At 32.2% G+C, this 20,721-nt stretch overlaps 1 protein-coding gene across 1 annotated transcript in view; it reads right to left on the bottom strand.

Moving 5' to 3' along the window:
* The window catches only part of CDH9 (cadherin 9), a 162,353-nt gene extending 152,188 nt beyond the window's left edge, over nucleotides 1–10,165 (bottom strand). Inside the window, exon 1 of the mRNA XM_032279050.1 lies at nucleotides 9,835–10,165. The gene's annotated coding sequence lies outside the window, so the exon portion shown is untranslated. The remainder of the gene's footprint in view (nucleotides 1–9,834) is intronic.
* Nucleotides 10,166–20,721: the final 10,556 nt, after the last annotated feature.

The following is a 20,721-nucleotide window of genomic DNA, read 5'->3' as shown; positions in this document are numbered from 1 at the left end:
AAAGAAAGAAGAAAGAAAGAAAGAAAGAAAGAAAGAAAGAAAGAAAGAAAGAAAGAAAGAAAGGGAAAAGAAATCAAGGAAGGAAGGAAGGAGGAATCTCTGTCTGAAATCTCTATCTGAAGTTGTTTGAAACAGTGGTCTCCAAGTGAAGGTGGTCTTCCCAGCGCATCAGGTGCAGCCTCACCACAGCATAGTGCCTAAGATGTAGTAAGTGTTTAGTAATGAGAAAGTTCAAACATGTGAAGATGAAATAATCAGCTAAAGGATGGATGAATACATTATCACAAAAAAATCTAAAGATCTTTTTCCTGATTGCAAGTCTGAAAGATAGGAAAATGAAGGGCTCATACAGGATTCCAAATAGACTTCTCAACAAACCTACACACATTTGGGATATCACACTTCAGTGGTGGTGTTTTGAGAAGCATTGCTTCCTACACCTGCAAATTCAAAGATGGGCTGACATTTCTAGACACGGAAATGAGACACAAGATCAGATTCTTAATGTGAAAAGTTAGGTACATCAATTTTCGGCTCCCGAGGCCAAACAGGCAGTATAAAAACATTTTGCCAATTTGTTTCTTCACCCCTCCACCTCTTCTAAAGGTAGTAATAAATATATAAGGATATCCTTTGCTTTTCAAAGCTCAGTTTTTCTTAACAATTCTCCAAAATCCTCGTGCAGCTGTATACATGCAGGGCTATGTTGCTGGACTTGTAGGTAGGCCGTCTTGTTAGTAAAAGTGCATCACCTTGTTCCACTTATTCCTTCTTTGTGAATTGTGGCCTTGGCAATACTCAACTTCCTGTAAACCTCATTTCCCATAGTAGGGAGTGGTAGAGGAGAGGAGACGAGCTTCTAATGCTGATCATAAAATACACTGACCCATTTTTATTAGTTTTCACATCTAAGGAGTTTCTCAAGTTGGAAAAGCCACTTTTTTGTAGCAATTAACTGAGTAATCTCCCAAAATGAATGCTAAGTTAAAAGGAGAAACACTTTTAGTTAAATTTATTCTGTCTTTGAAGTAGAGGAGGAGTGGGGATAGGGAATAATGAACCAGGGAAAGTAGAAAAGCAGCAGGGATGGAAACAGAAGTAGCAGAGAAGCAGGGATTAAAAAGAAAAAAAAAGCTATACTGAACTCAAGAAGCACAGGTGGTCAAAAGCAAGTAAGTCATCACAGTTCATTGCTAGACCCGTCTGCTTTCTAGGTATTGCCGTAGATTTATGCTCAATTTGCTAGAAAGCAGTAGATAACATACAACCTAAGTTAACTTTATTTTAGCCATCAAATGATTTAGAATTACAACATAACAAATAGAAGGATTCAAGTGTGGATATCTTTCCTCATAGATAAGAATTATAATTAAAGATACAAATACAGGTAGCGCTCAGCACATGAATCTAGCATAACAACTATAGTAAATGAGTAATTTTTCACATCTATATATAATTGTATACTTAGCATAGTATTTGATTTTTTAGATATATGTATGGAGAACATCTTAAATCACATGCTAACTACTAAAAATATCTTCTGTAAACTTAATTTATATGCTTTCTTTCCTGTATGCTAAAATTGGTTACAAATCTACTTTTTTCAAGTGGATGGTTAATACTTTTAAATTTTTCTTACAATGAAGGTAATTAAAGATCACTTTCATACAAGGCTGATTAACAGAAGCCAAAAACTAAGAAAGAAATATAAATAAAACATTACATAATTACATTTGGATAAATGATATACATCTGTAATTTTAATGAAAAATTTATATCACTGAAGGTTTATAAAACATCTCTTAATCAGAGAAAACCACTATACTGTGTAAATATATACATACAGAATTCTAAAATGATAAAATAGTTACTCATTTTTCAAGATATTCTTTCCAATTCATATTTTATAGAGCAAAATACACAGTCATAAAAAACCATGAGTTCGTGTCCTTTGTAGGGACTTGGATGAATCTGGAAACCGTCATTCTCAGTAAACTGACACAAGAACAGAAAACCAAACACCGCATGTTCTTACTCATAGGCAGGTGTTGAACAATGAGAACACGTGGACTCAGGGAGAGGAGCATCAAACACTGAGGGCAATTGGGGTGGGGGTTAGGGGAGGGACAGCAGGGGTTGGGGAGGGTGGGGAGGGATAAAATGGGGAGAAATGCCAGATATAGTCAAAGGGGGGATAGAGGCATCATACCACCTGGTTATGTATGCACCTATGCAACAACCCTGCATAACGTGAACATGTACCCCAGAACCTAAAGTAAAATGTAAAATATATATATACTAAACAAAATATATATTTAATATAATAAATATATATATATATTTTTTTTTTTTTTAAGTGATTAGGATACATATCTTCAAATCCGTAATCTAAATAGAATTTTCAGTCTGGGTTAGAATGTCCTCACAGTCTTTCTATATAGGCCTTTTACTCATGTTTTGCAATTTAGGAAGAGTACAATTTATGATCATTGAAATATAAATGTAAGACATATGTAAGTGGCATTTTTACTCTGAAATGACATTTTGTTATTTCCTGAATGTGTGTTTAAAAAATTTATTCACTGTAAGATTTCAACAGACATAGTTTAGTCTTAGGTGTATAGAATAATTTTGTGACCATGTTTAATAAAGGGTTTCAGTGATTCCAAAGCAAATGCTTTATCTGTCAACTAGTAAACTTGCATGCCTAATGGGTCTGGGAAGAGCAAAAGGTCTACGGTGGCAACATTTTTCAAAGTAAACTGTTATGTGACTGTGCTACTGAATCTGCTATGGAATCCCACCTCTCTCTTGTCTTCATTCTGTCATTTGGTCTCTGTAGGTTTCAACATTAATCTTCGGGTATAAATCCTTATGAATTCCCGGTAGCTTGCTGACACATGCTTATTTCAAAATATTCTATCGGAACAGTTCTCTTCTTAATTTTCTAAAATAACAAATGATTTCCAAAGTTTAAACTTACTTTCCTATTTAAATAAAATAATCTGACATAGTTAGCTATTGAGAAACCAAGTTTAACACAGGTCATAGGTCCAAAGTTGTGAAGGGAAGATATATCACACATATTTATATGACCTAGCTGTCTATATAGAGAGAGCTTTATAAATATGAACAGACTATTGATAAAAACTCTCCATTTTAATGTGCTGAAATAATCTTATAATATTTTTAAAGAGTATTTTATTATTGATATTCACCATTTGTATTTTAATAGAACTTTCTATTTTAAAATAAATTAATTATAGTTATAAAAATAGTTACTGATCTTTCAAGATATCCTTTCAAATTCAGATTTTATAGAGCAAAATATTATTTTTAATTGGTTAGAATACATTTCTTTAAATCCATAATCTAAGTAGAATTTTCAATCTGGGTCAGCATGTTCTCACACTTTTTCTATATAGGCCTTTTACGCACAATTTCTTGTAATTTAGGAAGATTACAATTTATTATCATTAAGATATAAATACAAGACATACATAAGTGACATTTTTACTGCGAAATAACATTCTGTTATTTCCTGAATGTGTGTTTAAAAACATATTCAAGGTAAGACTTCAACAGACAGAGTTTAGTTTATTTGTTTATCCTAAGTTAAACAATAGTCTCCATTCTTAGTGATTGTATCAGAAATCTTATTCTAAACTAAATAAAAAAGACAGATAAATATTATTTGTATAAATAAGTATACATATCATTATTATAGTAAGTTAATTATTTAATTTTGGGAAAATTATGTATTGACCGAAATATAAATCTGAATCTTATTTAATGCTATTGTATGAAAAAAGCTGAATTCAAACCATATCTAATATGTTACATCATCTAGATAAACTGGCAATACTTAGGGGAGACAAAAAACTATTTTCTCTCTTCCAACAGTTGAACCTATTCCAATCCCTGCTTAATACACGTGTAAATGCTTTATTAAGTTGTAACATAAATAAGTTGTGACATTAAGCTAGAAGGAGTGGTAATAATAAAATACTTCTCTTCATTGTTTTATGAATTACTGTATATTGCATATTAGAAAAAAGCAATACTATTTAATCTTTGTATCATATTTTTAATATAAAGTAAATATACAATCAAGCAAATTGTTAATTTATCTAGAAATACAACAAATATTTAAGAGCCTATTGACTCTTAGGGAAAATAGCCAAATTTATAATTAAAATTTTTATTTTATAATGTGTTTGCTTTGTATTATACTTGACAAATGTAAAACTGTAAGAATTTTATTTCCTGATAATAATTATCTACTTTTTATATAAGCATAGTTTGAAATCGCATTGTCTTCTACTTTATATAACAGTTTTCTTATCTACTATAAAAGTGGGTAAAAAGATTCTATTTTTTGTGAGGTGTTCAAGAATTGTGAACACTCAATAAAGAATAATTATTTCTAGATACAATTGAAAAAATATTTTAATTTTCCCTATTAAAAAATTACCCAAGTCAACCACAGTAGATAGAGTATAATTGAGTTTAAAATTTTCCCAAAATAAAAAATGTTCAAATGATATTTTATCATTTGTTCATAATGCAATTAAAATTGTCTAATAAAAGTTATTTTCATTACTCATGTTACACCCCTGTAATAAATATTATAATTAATTTATGTGAATATTGAATGCTCACAATTTTTGAATTAATTGGTTGTGCTTTCTTTGTTTTCCATATGTATTCTGGATGCACACACACACACACAGACATAGCTAAAGCTACAGATGTACAGAAATATGAATGAAGACACAGATATATGTAGATATACAGATAACAATATAAAGTTATAGTTAGATAGATGGATAGATAGATAGATACATAGTTGTTACTCTGGAATTTGAGCTAAGTTTTCTCTTAATTTCTGCTAAGTTTTCTTAAGCTGTTAAGTTTTCCGTAATGGGAAATCATTACATTTCCTCTGTGGCTTAATTATCCTTAAAATTTTTAAAAATAAATTTCTTATGTGTTCTTTATATTATGGAGTATTTATAACATATAGACATGAATATTTTAAAACATTTCTAGAAATTATGTACTATTACTACAGTACACTGCTTTGGTAGAAAAAAAAATACATTTTAGAATTGGTTGATTGGTGAAAACTCCCTTAGAAAACTTTTAAGGCTGATTTCCCAATTTTATAAAAGCAGTATATTTTATATCATGTCCTTTGACCCAGGAAGTGAATTACTATACCTCATTTGCCTGGATTACACTTTGTTATATGCATTATTTGTTGTCCCCCCTGTTAGACAGCTTCCTGTGTATGTCATTTTTTTTGTACGACTTTCCAAAGAGCCTCTTTTACAAAATATGAGGAAAGAGTCTATTATGCTTTGGAAACTGTATTAATAATATATAAAGTATTTCAAGTGCAGCATATTCTAACATAAATTCTATTAGATATATGTTTCTTCCAATATTCTACACATTAATGAACATGTTAAATCTTTTATATTGAAATTTAAATAATAACTATTAGTTATTACTATTTCCCTTGTAAACTGAATTGGTGTTTGGAGTAGAAATTAAAACGAAATCATCCACACCCTTCAGACTTGTAGAGCCAATTTCAAAATCTGATATGAGAGGCTGGGTTTTTAATCCATATTTCTGAAACAATCATATGCTCTGGTGTTTCATTGATCAATTAGAGAGATCAAAGATTATCTTGCTCATCAAAAGAAATGGAAGCTATAGAAGAACACTAATTTCTCCTGCAATTGGTTTATAATTTGCTAAATTAATAGGATGGGGAAAAAAAAACTCAGAAAAACCTTGAATGTAACTTTAAGAAAATATTCAGCTCTTTTCTTTCTTTCTTTTTTAACCTCTCTTCCTAAAATATAAATAAATAATACATCTCTCTTTCTGTCTCTCTCTCTCTCTCTCTCACACACACACACACACACACACACAACACACACACACATATACACACACACTCACACAGAGCATCTGGCCACAACACCCCATGATGTTTCCACTTTCCAGTCATAGCCAATGAGAGCCATTATAATGACTTTTATGTTTGGAGAGGTGTTTCTTGGAAGTGTTAGTATGAAATCTCTTGGTCAGGCTCCAGAGAGCCTGCTTTTTTTCAGGCACTTTGCATTTGTACTGTGGCTAGAAGACCATGCCTTATGAGTGCTAAATTTAGGAATAAGTGCATTAACATGTTAGGGCTATTATGGAAATGTATAAGAGTGCTATAAAGACATTTTCCTCACTGTACACTCCTTACCATATTTTAATAATGAGGATAATGGTACTTCCAGGCAGAAAATGAAATGACTCATAAGAGAAATAAAAAAAAAACTTTTTTAGATTATTTATAATAATCCAGAATTGTTTTCAATAATATCTATCTAACCATCTATCTATCTATCTTCTATGTATTTCTCTATCAATCCATCATCTATGTGTATATCTATCATCTATCTATGTCTGTCTGCCATCTAGCTTTATGTATTTTTCTATATTTCTAATTTGAGGTTCATGACAATATACATTTCTACACAATATTGACTATATATATATATATATATATATACACATATATATATACATAAAACTTGACAGTCTTGGTTGTGTAAGCTGACCTTTCTAAATCTCTGCTTTTTTATCTGTAAAATTAGTGATGGAGAGAGTTAAAATTACTTTTGTAAAGTTCCAAAATTTTATGTCAACACCAAAATAAGGTAATGTCTTGGCTATTGACATCTATTTGAAGTATCTTTAAAAAGACAACTGTTTCTGAAAACAAATATGCAAGATACAGAGAAAGGAATTGCTTTATCTTACGAAGCATGCTTTATGGTTCTACGATAAAAATGATCGTATTTATAAATTTAGCATCAGGTAAAAACAAACAAGGCTCATTTTAAATCAATGTCCTTTTGATCCTATTTTGCACGCTTTCTTCTTCCTTAAGAAAATTCAACTTTAAGCAGATCATTTACAAGGTAAAATACCCAAGAAACTAACTAGAGTTTTTTTTACAAAAAATCTCACTATGAACCAAAATTACTCTGTGTTAATATTGCTATTGACTTGTGTGTGTATGTGTGTGTGTGTCCTTGAAGTCAAAAGTGGTATATTGAACACTTTTTAAGGTATCATTTTTTTTCTAATCCAAGATTATTTGCACATCATATTTAAATGTGCCTTGGAGTGAACAAATTAGTCTTAAAGAATGTGGCAAATTAATGATAAGTTATAATGAAACATCTGCATTAATGTTGAATAATTATCTATCTAGGCTGTTTACTTTCATAGAGAACAAGTTACAGCCAATGTTTATTCATGACACATTCACACATATTTTTTTTAATTAACTTTCACCTTAATTTATACTTTCTTGCATACTATATGTTGCCACATTAATTGCATATCCTATATTACATAATTGGTAGGCACTCTCTAAAGCATTCTTATTAACTACACCCATACACTGTAGAAATATTGTGGGAAAGGGGCATATGCTTGATATCACTATTGATACCTAAATAGAGCAAAGCCAGTGAAATTAAAAAAAAAAAATCCAATTAACTTTACTTTAAAAATCTTGCATGGTGAATGTACACTGAAAGGGACACTGCATTGGCTAAGCTTGGCATGTATAGGGGTTACAGGAAAACACCAGAAGAAATACCTCCATACCAGGTGACGTTCAGATGAGCTTCTGATTCAACACATGATTTATCAAGTTGAGCAACACAATATTTAAAAGAGCAGTTTCAAGATCCACTTTGATATTGTGATCTTTTTAAAGACAGGCAGTGGTATAAGACATTTTTATTTCCATTATGCAATGAACGCAAGAACAGTAGCATAATTATGTAAACCATGTCAAATGTTTTTAAAACTATCAAATACTGTAATAAAAGAAAAATTTTTTTTATTCTACAAAAATTGTCTCATAAGACTATTGTTTTTATTAGTACTATCAAATCTATCTGACTTAAATTTAGTTAATTACTCTTAAATTCATACTACTCTAGGCTTTCTCTAAAGTATTTTTTTATTTATTTCCAAAATTAAATTTTGTCATAATTTATTTTACATCAAAACTATTTTACATTTTTTTTTCATTTTTCAAAACACATATAGGGATGATGGTATTTCAACATGTCAGCATATATCTATTAAGTGCATATAATTATTTATGTACTCTTCATTTGAAAAAACTTTAGTTGAGCCCATAACATGTTTGGTGACAAGACTATAAACACATGCTATTTATGTTACGTTCAAGTTCTTTGGTGCTACGTGTTGTAATAGCATGTTATTTCATCTTCCTTATCTTTAAAAAGATCTGTTTTAAACCTGGATTAGTCAGTTTTACAGTTGCAAAAATGTATCTCATAACTGACATAGCATTGCCTAGGCAATGATGTAGTGTCTGAATCTGAAAAATAGGATACACCTTCTATAGAATGTAGGAGGAGGTTTTTCACAAAATTTGAGAACCTTGAATAATCAAATTCATCTTAACCAACTGTGACTAAAGATGGGTAACGCTTCTAAATTCAGAGATAAAGCAAAGGGAGCCCAAGGAAGATTCCCTACTGTTTGCAAAAGTTACTACGTTTTCTGATTTACAAAATCATTCCTTCTCCATGCTACAAAGATTTTAGAAAGCTTGTGAAAAAATCATTAGGAATTTCATATATCTGTAACATAAAATATAAAATGACAACACATCTCCTGGATAAACCACGAATTTCTCCTCAAATCTGAAGTGCATTACATTCTCATCAAAAGTTGATGATACAAATAAATGTAAACTTATTTACCACAGTTAATAACTTTCTTTTTATTACCCTGTTATTATTTAAACCAGATTACGAGAATTTCACCCTGGTAACAATTTCTAACTATCAATACTAAAAAATTTTGATGACCTTATAGATAAAATCAAGGCTTTTTTGAGAGGAGAATGCTTGCAAAAATTTATTTGATGTGAATGGTGATCTTGAGCATGCAATGGAAAACACAATAAAACAATGTTCCACCAAATCAATGCATTTCCCACATCACTTAAAATTTTGTAAATGCCAATTTTGGCTTAGAAACACTGTCCCTCTCCTGTGGCTTTCATCTAGTCTTCATTATATTAAGACACATTTGCCTACAATAATGGAAAGCAATTATAACTAACAGACATATACATTCAGAGTGCCAACCTGAGTAAGAGCCACAAATCTGTGAAGAAAGCTCTCCTACCAGGTAAAGTGATCACCTTAATCCTGACATCCAATATGCATCTGTGGCATTTTTACTATTCATATTTTATTTCATTTATAATATTGAAAATAAAGAAAGCATTTCTTATTCAATTATGAATTAAAATGCCCTTATTTTTGACATTTTTGACTCAAATAATTTAAACAAAAGCTATGAGAAGACCAGCATCCATTTCAAATTAATATAATATTCATATACATGAACACACAAATATGTGAGTAATTGAAAGCCACCATGATCAACTGATAGAATTTTAAGTTTAGTTTTATTTTTACAACAATATTCCAGCTGCACATTTGAGGACTATATAAAGAGCTTGAGTAGGTATCAGCTTTGTAAAAGTAAAATAAGAAGCAAATGTTGCAAGTTTTCTCACTGAGCGTATAAACATTTTATTCAAATACTATAAAATGTATTCTTACGTGCTTCCAAATGTTGAGAGGGAGAGAGAGAGAGCAAAATATAGCAACTAGGAGAAAAGCAATATTTGTACTACTTCATTATAAGAAAGCAAAAACTGAAGAGCATATATTGTCAAGCAAAGTAAATAACACTTACCTTGCTTAACAATGGAACGGAGTTTAGCACTACTCAGCACTGACAATTCCGTTGTTCCTTCTGTCTCGGTCCTTCTCCTCTCTTTTTATAGTATCTTCACAGCTGAATCTTCATGCATCTCAGCGTGGCTTTCTCTTCGAGCATCACTTTTAACTCAGACAGGCAGGAAGCTGAAGCCAAAGGAACTCTCTATCTGATTGGTTTCCATTCAGCGTTTCTGATTAATAAGAGACGTCCCTCAAATAGGAAGATACTGCCGCTGATGGCGCTGCAGGGCTCCAGGTTTGGGCTTGGGGGAGTGAAGACCTCTTTGGGCACAGTGATTTGAAAGCGAATGAAGTGGGAGGACTCAGAAAGGAGGGCTTTGTCAAAGACCCCACATAAGAGAAAACAACCCCGTGTTTTTAGTCCCCGGTTAATCAGCTCTCCTTAATCTGTTTGCAATTGGGAGAGAGAGGTCACAGCATGTCTGTAACCTGTAAATCATCTGTAGAAAACATATATCACAGGGAGAGTGCTGTTGCTCAAAAGGAATTTTGTGTCTGGTTTCTGCAGAATTTACTACTACCTATTTCAATTCAGTGTCAAAATGTCAAGTTTAAGAATAAGAAAAGAAAAAATCCAGATAATATTTATCTTTGATAACCATGAATTTTTTCTCTGTGCCTTTATGAGTTTATAATCTAAAATAATCCTTTAGAAACATTGTTAAACATCTAAACATTAATGATTGACATATTTGTTTTCAGTAAAGGTAATGATTTTAAGTATAATTTTATATTTCTAGAACGACTTTGCCTTTTACTTGATAATGCAATTGAATGAGTTTCATCTTCCCTGGAAATAACCAGAAATATTGGTGACCACAGCCACATCACAAAAACTACATGATCCACCTGTTAGAATCCCTGTCGTACATTGCACAACTCTTAGAGAGGGTAAACCAAAGCAAGAGTCAAACGCTGCTTCAGAGAGAAGTCTCTTTAGTACTTCTGGAAATGGCACAATAAGAAAGCTATTGATTAGTAGATAAATCTTTCTGAAAAGAAGTTCTAGTAATAGTTGTATGAAATGCACGGTGGGAATATGGTTCACTTTATAACGGCTCATTAAGTCACAGTAAGTAAATAGCTTAAGTGTGAAAAAATATCAATATCCTATTTAATGCTTCAAAGGAAAAATGACAATGGAAAAAACAATTCCACTTCTTTTTTCCCCCAATGGTAAAGCTTATTTATGAAGTATAGATAATAGAGGTACCTATCTGAGACTTGTGCTTTATGAAAATTCATTTCTTGAAAAGGAAAACAAATGTTTAAAAAAATACAATTTTACATATCCCCAAATAAAATGTGACACTACTACCGCGTGGTGATTGAACATGGAGTGAATGGCTTTTAAATACTTCTGTGTTTGAAGTGTAGGAGGTGGGCAAAAGAGGGAACTTTGTTTTGTTCATCCATAAAAAAAGAAAAAGAAGGAAGAATTTAAGCCTGATGCATATTCCCAGGGCTAGATAGATTTCAAGTGGTTAAGACAGCTTGGTGAATTCTTCATGGAGGCTAAGACTGTTTTCTTGAGGCAAAGAAACTTAATTTAAAATTCACAGGCTCCTTTAGACTTATGTCTTCTGGGTCTACTTTCTCCTTTAAATAAAACTACATATTATAGAAGCCTCTTTATTAATGTTGAGATAAAGTAATGTATGTAAAGTGGGAAAAAGGAACCAAACAAAATATTTGATCATAGTTTAAGGTAAATATTCACAAATAAAAGATTTAAATCCCTAATGTGGCATATATTTTATTTCCCACTGAAATCCATCTGTGGGAAAAGACTGTTTTGTGTGAAATCCACAATTCAACAGAGGAGTCTAAATCCTGATTTGAAGTTATTTTTACTACTCTGAAGAAAGGAGGAAAAAAAAGGGGTTGCCAAGTGAATGGTCTTCTACCTTTTTCATTTGGTATGGAAATGGCATTTGAAAACAAAGGACTTAAACTTTGGAATTCACAAAAATTCTTTTATATCATGTGTAGAGCTACTTGTAAATTTTCAAATGTGAGTAGCGTTCTATATCACATGAAAACAACTCTTCATGATTGCAGTAATATATATGAATATTTTGCAAACATGTTTGTACAAAACTATTAGTCATTATAGTAGCAGACTCTATGCCCTCCTTTTGTGTATTTAAACATAAAAAATTATTAACAGTAAATGTAAAATATTATGTGAAATATTCAATATTAGCCCGAGTTCACTTTTTCTTAATTATTTGGTGTACTGAATGTACTACCTCATTGTGAAAAAAAAAATTATATGGATATTTTTCTTTTCCTCTTCTTTGAACATAATGCATTCTCATACTTAAGGACGCCTTCCATTTAGTGCTGTTCAAAAAGATGGATAGATCTCGCCGAATATAAAACTTTATCTTTTTTTGCATTTTATGATTATAAATATATTCTATTGTATAATGATAATTTCGCAAATTGTTGAGAAAGAAAAACTAAAAAAAATAGACTCAAAACCAGTTTATCTTGCACTGTAATAAAAAATAAACTTTATAGTCAAGTGAGTTTTTAAGCTTACAATTAGTTCTTCAGTCTTCACACAGTCCCATAAAGACATATTTATGGTATTGCACTAGGAAAATCTTGAGACAGAAGCTCCCTGTGCTATGATACCACTCATAGGAACACCCTGGAATTTAAGACCACCCTCTGCTCTTGGTAACACACAGTCACACCTTTCTAACTAAAACTGAAATGCTTTGCTCAATAGCTATTGAATGTCACTACTATAAATATCCCTTTCCAGTCCTCAGCACCAAGGACTTGCTCCTGCGACCTGAAGATTAAACTATACTTAAGAATCAAGCAAAAATGATAAATCTCCTTCTTTTCTCTAGCAAGCCATTGATATTAATCCCATCATTGTTTACATTTGATCTTTTATCAGGTTTTCTCAGAAGTTGAAGCTTCTCCAGTCATCTACCACGACCATAATTCTAAATACTCTGTGGCTTGAAATATCCTATGATCTTATTGAAATACCTTCAGTCCAATTATCCCCATTGGTGGCTCTCAGTGTGACACTACAAAACCCTTCGACTCCTTCAACTTTTCTTTGAACATTCTCTTCAGCTCTCTATTCTAACTCAAAGCTGGCTGTTGTCTAAAGATTCTTTTTATTTTTTATTTCTCAAAAGAAAAATGATACTAATTCTCAGAGCCATGTACAACAGGGCCTGGAGTTGGAATAGATGATCTTCTGTCTTGTCATTGCCGAGGTACTTTTCTTCCATCTTTTCTCCATCTTTCCATCAGCTTATTTCTTGTTTAACTCTACTTGGCAAAATCATTTCAAGACCAAATCGTTACTCCTTTTCATTCATTGAAACTGAATACCTGTGTTAACCTCTTATTATTTTTATTAGGTTTTATTATTTTGTTTTAAAATTCTGACTGTCCTCATACTTAAGAAGTTTAGCAGTCACTTACATGATCTTCAATGATACACCCACCCCTTCCTTGCCTTCACTTTCTCATTCCCAATAATCATTTCTTCCTCTCCATTCCAGTTTGCAACCTTATGGCCACACCCTATTAAGTAGAGAAAAAAAAAAAAATTCTTTTTCTTCTGAGCAACCATATGGGTTTTCTCCATTCCATGCCTCAAGGTGGACTAACAACGAATTGACTCAGTAGAACTGAACTAGGTAAGTGTGAAAGGCTATTCAGTTTCTACTTGTCTTTTATGACTGGCAAATGGATTCCTTCAGAGGACAAAATCAGAGGGAAGAATGTTCATTTTGTCGTGCTGCCCTTATCTCGATCAGACAGATCAAAGGATTTGGTACCTTCTGCTCTCTCCTAGAAAAGAGATTCTCTTCAAGAGCATTTTCTGTGTACCTAGCCCAAGTACTCCTTTCTGTGAGATGGAGAAAGTAACTAAGGAACTAAAAGCATTATATTGATTTTCTCTGTTACTTTTTTTTCCAGATAAACTTTGCTTTAAATTTATTATCCTGTGTGTCATAGTTATGCTTGTTCCTGACCTTAATACCCAGACTTTTAATTAGCAAAACCAGTATGACTTCTAAAATATGCTTTTTCAAATATCCTAGTTTTGCTCTGATCTTTACAATTAAGTCTTTCTCTCTGTGATCCGATGCCAGCTATTCTTCCTTCCTTTAGGCCCTGCCATTGAATCCACAGTTCTTCTTCTTCTTCTTCTTCTTTTTTTTTTTTATTTAAATATTTGTCATCTCTCTGAGATCTCCTTTCTTTCTCTGCTTACTTAGGTTTTTCCCGAAACCCATGATCAAAATCACACTCTTACATAGTGTCTGGTTTTGCTGTCACTCTGTGATTGCATGAGTATGCAATTTTTTTTTTTTTTTTTAGTAAAAATATAAAGGAAAGGGGGCTATCTGTGGTATTTGTAGCAATAAAATATGGAGCAGGGATGGAATCTAGGATGCTTGGAACCTTGTTTTATGGGGTGATCTGTATACCAGTAATGCAGCAACAGCAGAACTTTGGTATCGGAGTTTCTTTCTCATCTGCTCTTTTTTCTTCATTGTTCAGGAAGCTTCAACATATTCCAGGCCTTATCTTGAAGATGAATGTTCAGAAAGTTCAAAACATCCTTGAAGTCTATACTTGCATGTGCATAAACTATGCAGAATATGGATGGCTTATAATAGTGACCCTACAATTTTTAAAATTCCTCTTACAGTTAGGCTCATCTCCTGCATACAACTCTCGACATTACTATTATTACCCTACCATGACTGTGACTAATGCCGCCACCACTAATAGTCATAATAGCACTAATCATAATAATAGCAAAGGCTTTACTTCATTGTATACTTATGAGGGACTGGGTTAAGAAAATTGCTTGTGTTTCAAAAGCAGAAATTTCCCAGCGCCATACTTCCATCCATGCCCACATCTAGGGACCAGAGGGGTTTCAAATGTAAAGTTCTTTAATTTTCCCATGCACAGGCTTGATAGAAATTCCAGGTGAACTTCTTTTGTTCAGAAAGCCCCTCAAAAGCCCTGGGAGGAGGGACTCTGTTGTGGGCCCAAGCAACCAATCCAGGATCAGAGTCGAAGATCAATCACTCCACAGGAAGTTTGAAAGAACTCCTCTCATTGGACAAGAACAAGAATGAGGAGGGAATAACTCCGTTGTTAAAATCCCCCTGCTCCCTTACCTATAGGATTTCCTTCTCTGGGATCCCCTACCGTGGCAAGGTAAGAACTGTCTCTCCCTCTCTTCCTATACGGATATCCCATTCGGATTCCCCTCCCAGGGCAATGTGGGAGCTCTCCCTCCTTCTCTCTCTCTGCCTAATACATCGCTTTCTGCTAAACTCTTTGGGTCTGATATTTACTTGAACGGTAAGCTCACCATGCCGCCAGGCCCTTCCCCCATTCCTGGGGCCAGTGAGCCCAAGAACCTGGACACACCTGATGAGCACCGGGAGGGAGCTGAGCCCCCGTCCTCCTGCCACCTGGTTACACTTACATTATAACTGCTGGCATTCTATAAATGTCATTTCTTAAAACAGCTCTCTACAAGGTAGATTTTTTTTTTTTTTTTTTTTTTTTTGGTGGGATATAAGGAAACTGATGCTCAGTAAGGTTATTTGTCCACTTAGGTAGTTGATACGATCAGGAGTAGAAACCAGTTCTATTTAAGTTCAGTGCCAATCATGTTAACCACTACACTATAAAGCCACCTTCAATTGTCCCATCAGCAACAAAGTGTATCACAACTAAGGCACTGATGGCCAAAGGTAAATGGAAAAATGTCTCATCCTCAAACTTTCTGTATGATATAAATATATATCTAAAATTATTTTCCTTGCTAAAAAGAATTTTAAATATAAGAACACTGGAAATTTTAGGAATTAGATTAGAAAAACAAGCAAATTTATAAATAATTTGCCAAAAATTATTTATAAAGCTATGCCAAATTATGAATGATCTTTATGTATAAAGCACATTCTAAAAAATGTTTAGGTTCATGGGTAAGATTTTTGGAAATAATTTTAAATACTTTTCCAGAATAGTTTGGTAAATATTCTAAAAAAAAAAAAAATATGTAATAAACATTTCTACATTAAGGAAAAATATATTTTTTAATTAGTAGAGTTTTATTCAACTTCATATCTTCTAAGCACATGGAAAAGCACAAAGCCGTCGACCATTAAATGGTATATTATGTGATTAATAGATTTCAAGCAAGATGAAAACGTAAAAACACAGTCACTGTTTTCTTTTAAAATTAAAATATTTGCGTTATAACATTATGCATAAACGCTGGATGTTTATCTGAAAAGTCAAATAACATGGAATACAATCAGGAAAACAAAATCATTTGAAAATACACAATTTCTATTACCATAATTTTAGCATGCAACTAAAGTTATTCACATAATTAATTTTCAATAAATGAGACCATACTGCTTATTGCTTTTATCATGAATGCTTCATGTTTTTAACACTACATTTTTTTTTACTTTCCTCATTTTTTTCCTCTTTTATTTGCCACTCCATTCTTCCAATGCAAGGACAGATATTAGCAGCCTCTCTCATAATTGTCTGTACCCTACATTGTCATATTAAAAATTAATCTACCTACTGCTTTATCTGCTGTTTGTATTTATCTTTACTGTTTTAATTAAAAATAAACAGCATATTTTTTTTATTTTCTGTGCATCTTGCTTTCTACTTAACAATGTAGAAATCTCCACAAATTAACTGATATATTGTTTTAAGGGCTGCTAAATATCTGATTCTGTTTAGTATTCAGTTTCATTTTTTTCAAGATTTATATGTATCCATTATGAACATATAAAGTACACAATTATTATTCTCTAACATTTTTAATGTTTCTGTTTTTAATTTTTTTGAAGAATATATTCAGAATATTATTTCTGCATTGCATTGGGAATATTTTTAATAGACGTTTAATATTATATTACCTATAGGCTATAATTCATATTTCCCTGAGGATTTTACTCTTTTTTTTTTTTTGGTTGTTGCTTTCGATAAATTTCACTCTAATAACTTACTATTGACCTCTTCAGTTATCTTTTCAAGGAAGTGTCTACTCTTAATCTTTAATTAAAATATCATCTTTTTATATGTTAAATTCTTATACTTGCTGGATTATATTTTATTCTCCCTGAGATAAATGAAAAAGTGAATTTTAAAATTAGACTGACACTAATCAGTGATCTTACCTACTCTCAAGCATTATGGATTATTTCAGTAAGACAGGTAGCCACAGGCACAGTTGAATCTAGGAGCAGTCTAGGGCCAGCTCCCTTGTTACCACATCAGACTTGTCTGGACCAGCTTTAAACATATGAAGCCTCTACCTACTATGCCGGAGTATATTACTTGCATTGCATAGATAATTTAGTTGACAAAACATTTCTGTTTTACTTTGTTAGATGACACAGTTTTCAGTCATATTTACCACAGACAATCTTTAACAACTAGGTACATCTTGATAAATGTGTTCTGTAAATATGCAAATTATAGTGACATGTTAAACATGATATATATTTTCAGCATATTTATAAGAAACTAGACTGGATCACCTTCACTCTTTCTTGAGACATACACTTCGATAGTGAGAAAAAAAATGTTCCACCACTTTTTTGTAACAATACCTTGCTGCTTTAATAGTAGTGGCTTTGTACTACATTTACTAGTTGGTTTGTTTAATCCACCTCCTGATACTTTGCTTAATTATTTTAAATTTTTTTACAGCTTTACCTTCATTCCGTACGACGTTCTCAAAGCAGGAAGTACACAAACAACTATGAGTTCTACTCTTTCTATTATATAGGGAGCAGATTTTTCTTACTTCATATTAGAGTGGTCTGGGACATAATGTCTCAGCAGCTACTACTGTGTTACATAAAGTCGAGGGTCATCTTGGCTCTTCACACAGATACAGGTGTTCTTACCCATGTCATAGTCTAACATTCAGGAAGGCACATCGTTATCAAAAGACATAATTTTTTTTCACAGTGTCTTATTTTCTTTTGTTAATAGGAACTGGCTTCTTAACTTTGTATGTACATTTTTTTCTAGTTTGAGTTTTGTGATAAAATACAGTAGAGCCCTCTTGCTCACCTGCTTAGGGCTTCCAAGTCTACTGCCTCATTCTTGTGCTTTCTCATCCCAGTGTATTACCTCACCATCTGTAAACACTCTGCTCTGACAAAATTTTCCAAACATTTACTAACTCCCTCCTTGAATTCACCTGTGTTCATTGCTTACAGTCTTTACATCACCTATTAGGAAAAAATAACTGAAAGAATAATGATTGAATAAAATATAATTTAAAAAATGAGAAATTCTTTTAAAGCGGAGGAAACGTAGAAAGAAAAGCACAAAATGTACTTCATATTTCATGTCTATTTCTATTTATTGTTTGTTTTAAAATATTTCAGACATAGGGTATAAAATACATACAGTTTAAAGAATAATAACATAATGAACATGCATGTATTAAAATTAAGATTAAAACCCTACTATTAGCTTATGAGCCTATATCATAATCTATTTATGTCACAAACCTTCTTCCATTGGGATAGTGATCAGGTTATCTAGATTCTTTAAAAATTTAATATCAGATTTTCTTGGTAAAATACTTTTTTTTTTGAGATGGAGTCTCACTCTCTCACCCAGGCTAGAGTGCAATGGCACAATCTTGGCTCACTGTAACCTCTGCCTCCTGGGTTCAAGTGATTCTCATGCCTCAGCCTCCCAAATAGCTGGGATTACAGGCATGCACCACCTCACCTAGCTAATTTTTGTATTTTTAGTACACTTTTTTTAAAATCTGCTTTCAAGCTTCCAAAATTTAACTACCTTTTTCTTTATTGGTAATTTCTTCTTTTTTGAATTGTTTTATTTGTTTATCAGAAAGGCGTGAAATTACGTGTCTTGTGTTCAGTTTTCAGGTTGATCCAGATTTTACGTTTAGATTATTAGTTCATTAATAAACTGGAAGAGCAAGAACAGCAACACTAATTTTAAAAATTACATTTTCTCCACCAAATTTAAAAAGAAAAATATAAATTGAGAGACTTCAATATTAAAGTTTGTTATTAATAATTTAAATTCTAAAACATTGCTTCTTAAAGTTATTTATGAGTTACCAGTATCTCAAAGCTTCAAAAGAAGAGCCTGCCCATGCAAATAGTAGAAATTATAAAGAAGGAAGAGAAGAAAATGAATTTTGCAATAAATAAATTCATATTTATCTCTATGTGCATGATGTTTTGATTTAGTTAATAGCAATTGCTAATAAGTTCTTCATAAGAGGCTATTCATAACTTTCAGATAAACACCTTACAAAACTTTCTGTTAATAATGCTCCTTTTGTTCTTTTTTGCCAAACCCTTTTAATAATAAAATCCAATTTATATTTTTAGTCCTTCATTTTTCCTTTTTAAATTCATAAACAAATTATAATATCGTTGAATTTGTATTTAACCATTGCCAATTTTTCATTCCGTTTTTACAATATTGTACTATATCAAGACATTACATCATTGTAGTAAATATTTTGTAAATTGTCCACATTGTAAAAAAGCATACTAGATGTATTTAACTGTTTATACATATATAAATTTCAAATATATTTATATATAAATATAATTATATAAGATATGTTGTTTATCTCATATATATATATTCATTCTTAGGTATACAGCCAGAAAATAATTGAAAAATTGAAAGCTCTGAGTTAAACACTGACTGTAACATCATCTCCATAAATAAGCTAAGCTATAAAGAATAACTCCATGAACACAGTGCTTTGCTGGAAGCACTGAAACGCCAGACAAGAAAGGCAGAGTTTCTTCTCTAAAGACACCAAAGGGCTATCTTATATCCTGCAGAGTGAAAGTGACCTTGAGAGGTTTTCCTTTTAAACCAACTAAAAGGACAGACGTTTGACTCTTACCTATTGTCTGTCTGCTTAGCATATTAGCATACATCCCAGTCTGGAGAAAGGAGGTCAGAGGTTATCAGCTCTGGTTACACAGTAGAATCACCTGAGCCTAGGCTGCTATCTAGAGATTCATATTGAATTGTTCTGGGGTAAAGCCCCAGCTTTGCAATTTCAATAGCTCCCTTAATGATTTCAACATACAGAAAGCAACCACAGGCTAGTGAGTTAACCTAATAGATTTACAGTTCCAGCCGCTGGTTATGCTCAGAGATAGTATGCGATATCTGGAGGTCCCAGAAGGTTTCAGGTTCCAGCTATTTCAATCTCAGTATGCAGTGCTCATGGGAAATGGAATTGCTCCCACTTTCCTAAACGTCCTGTATTTTTTATTTTTTTTTACCCCCACATCTTCATGAACTCACATAAAATTTCTACCAGAAGAGTCCTGTTGTCTGTTTTTTTTTTTTTTTTTTTTTTTTTTTTTAATCCTTGCAGGCAACGTTGCTGGAGGCATGGAAGCGTCTCTTATTTTTCCATTACTCTTTAGATATTTCTCCCGGGTTTATATTTCATTCTACCTCTTTTGTGTTTGTTGTTGATGACAAGTCCATCTTCCTCCATCGGACAGTAAGTTCCTTGGAGACTGTAATATTTTCTCATTTACACATTGTGACATTACTAGCACTTATATTACTTGCTTGGCGTATAGCGGGACTCATAAAGGGGGCATTCTAATTTGTAAATTAGTCGATTGGTTAATATATGTATCTCATTTTTTTTTTTCCTAAAAGATGAGCTGTCTGCAATTACCTCATTATTTGTAAAATATAGCTTAACTTATCTATACAGCCGAATAATTTAACAGGGAAAGCTAAAGTAACAACTATTACA

Source organism: Sapajus apella, unplaced genomic scaffold, assembly GCF_009761245.1.
Source record: "Sapajus apella isolate SASKATOON/1434 unplaced genomic scaffold, GSC_monkey_1.0 scaffold11, whole genome shotgun sequence".
Lineage (NCBI taxonomy): Eukaryota > Metazoa > Chordata > Mammalia > Primates > Cebidae > Sapajus > Sapajus apella.
This window is presented reverse-complemented; position numbering and strand designations above follow the sequence as displayed.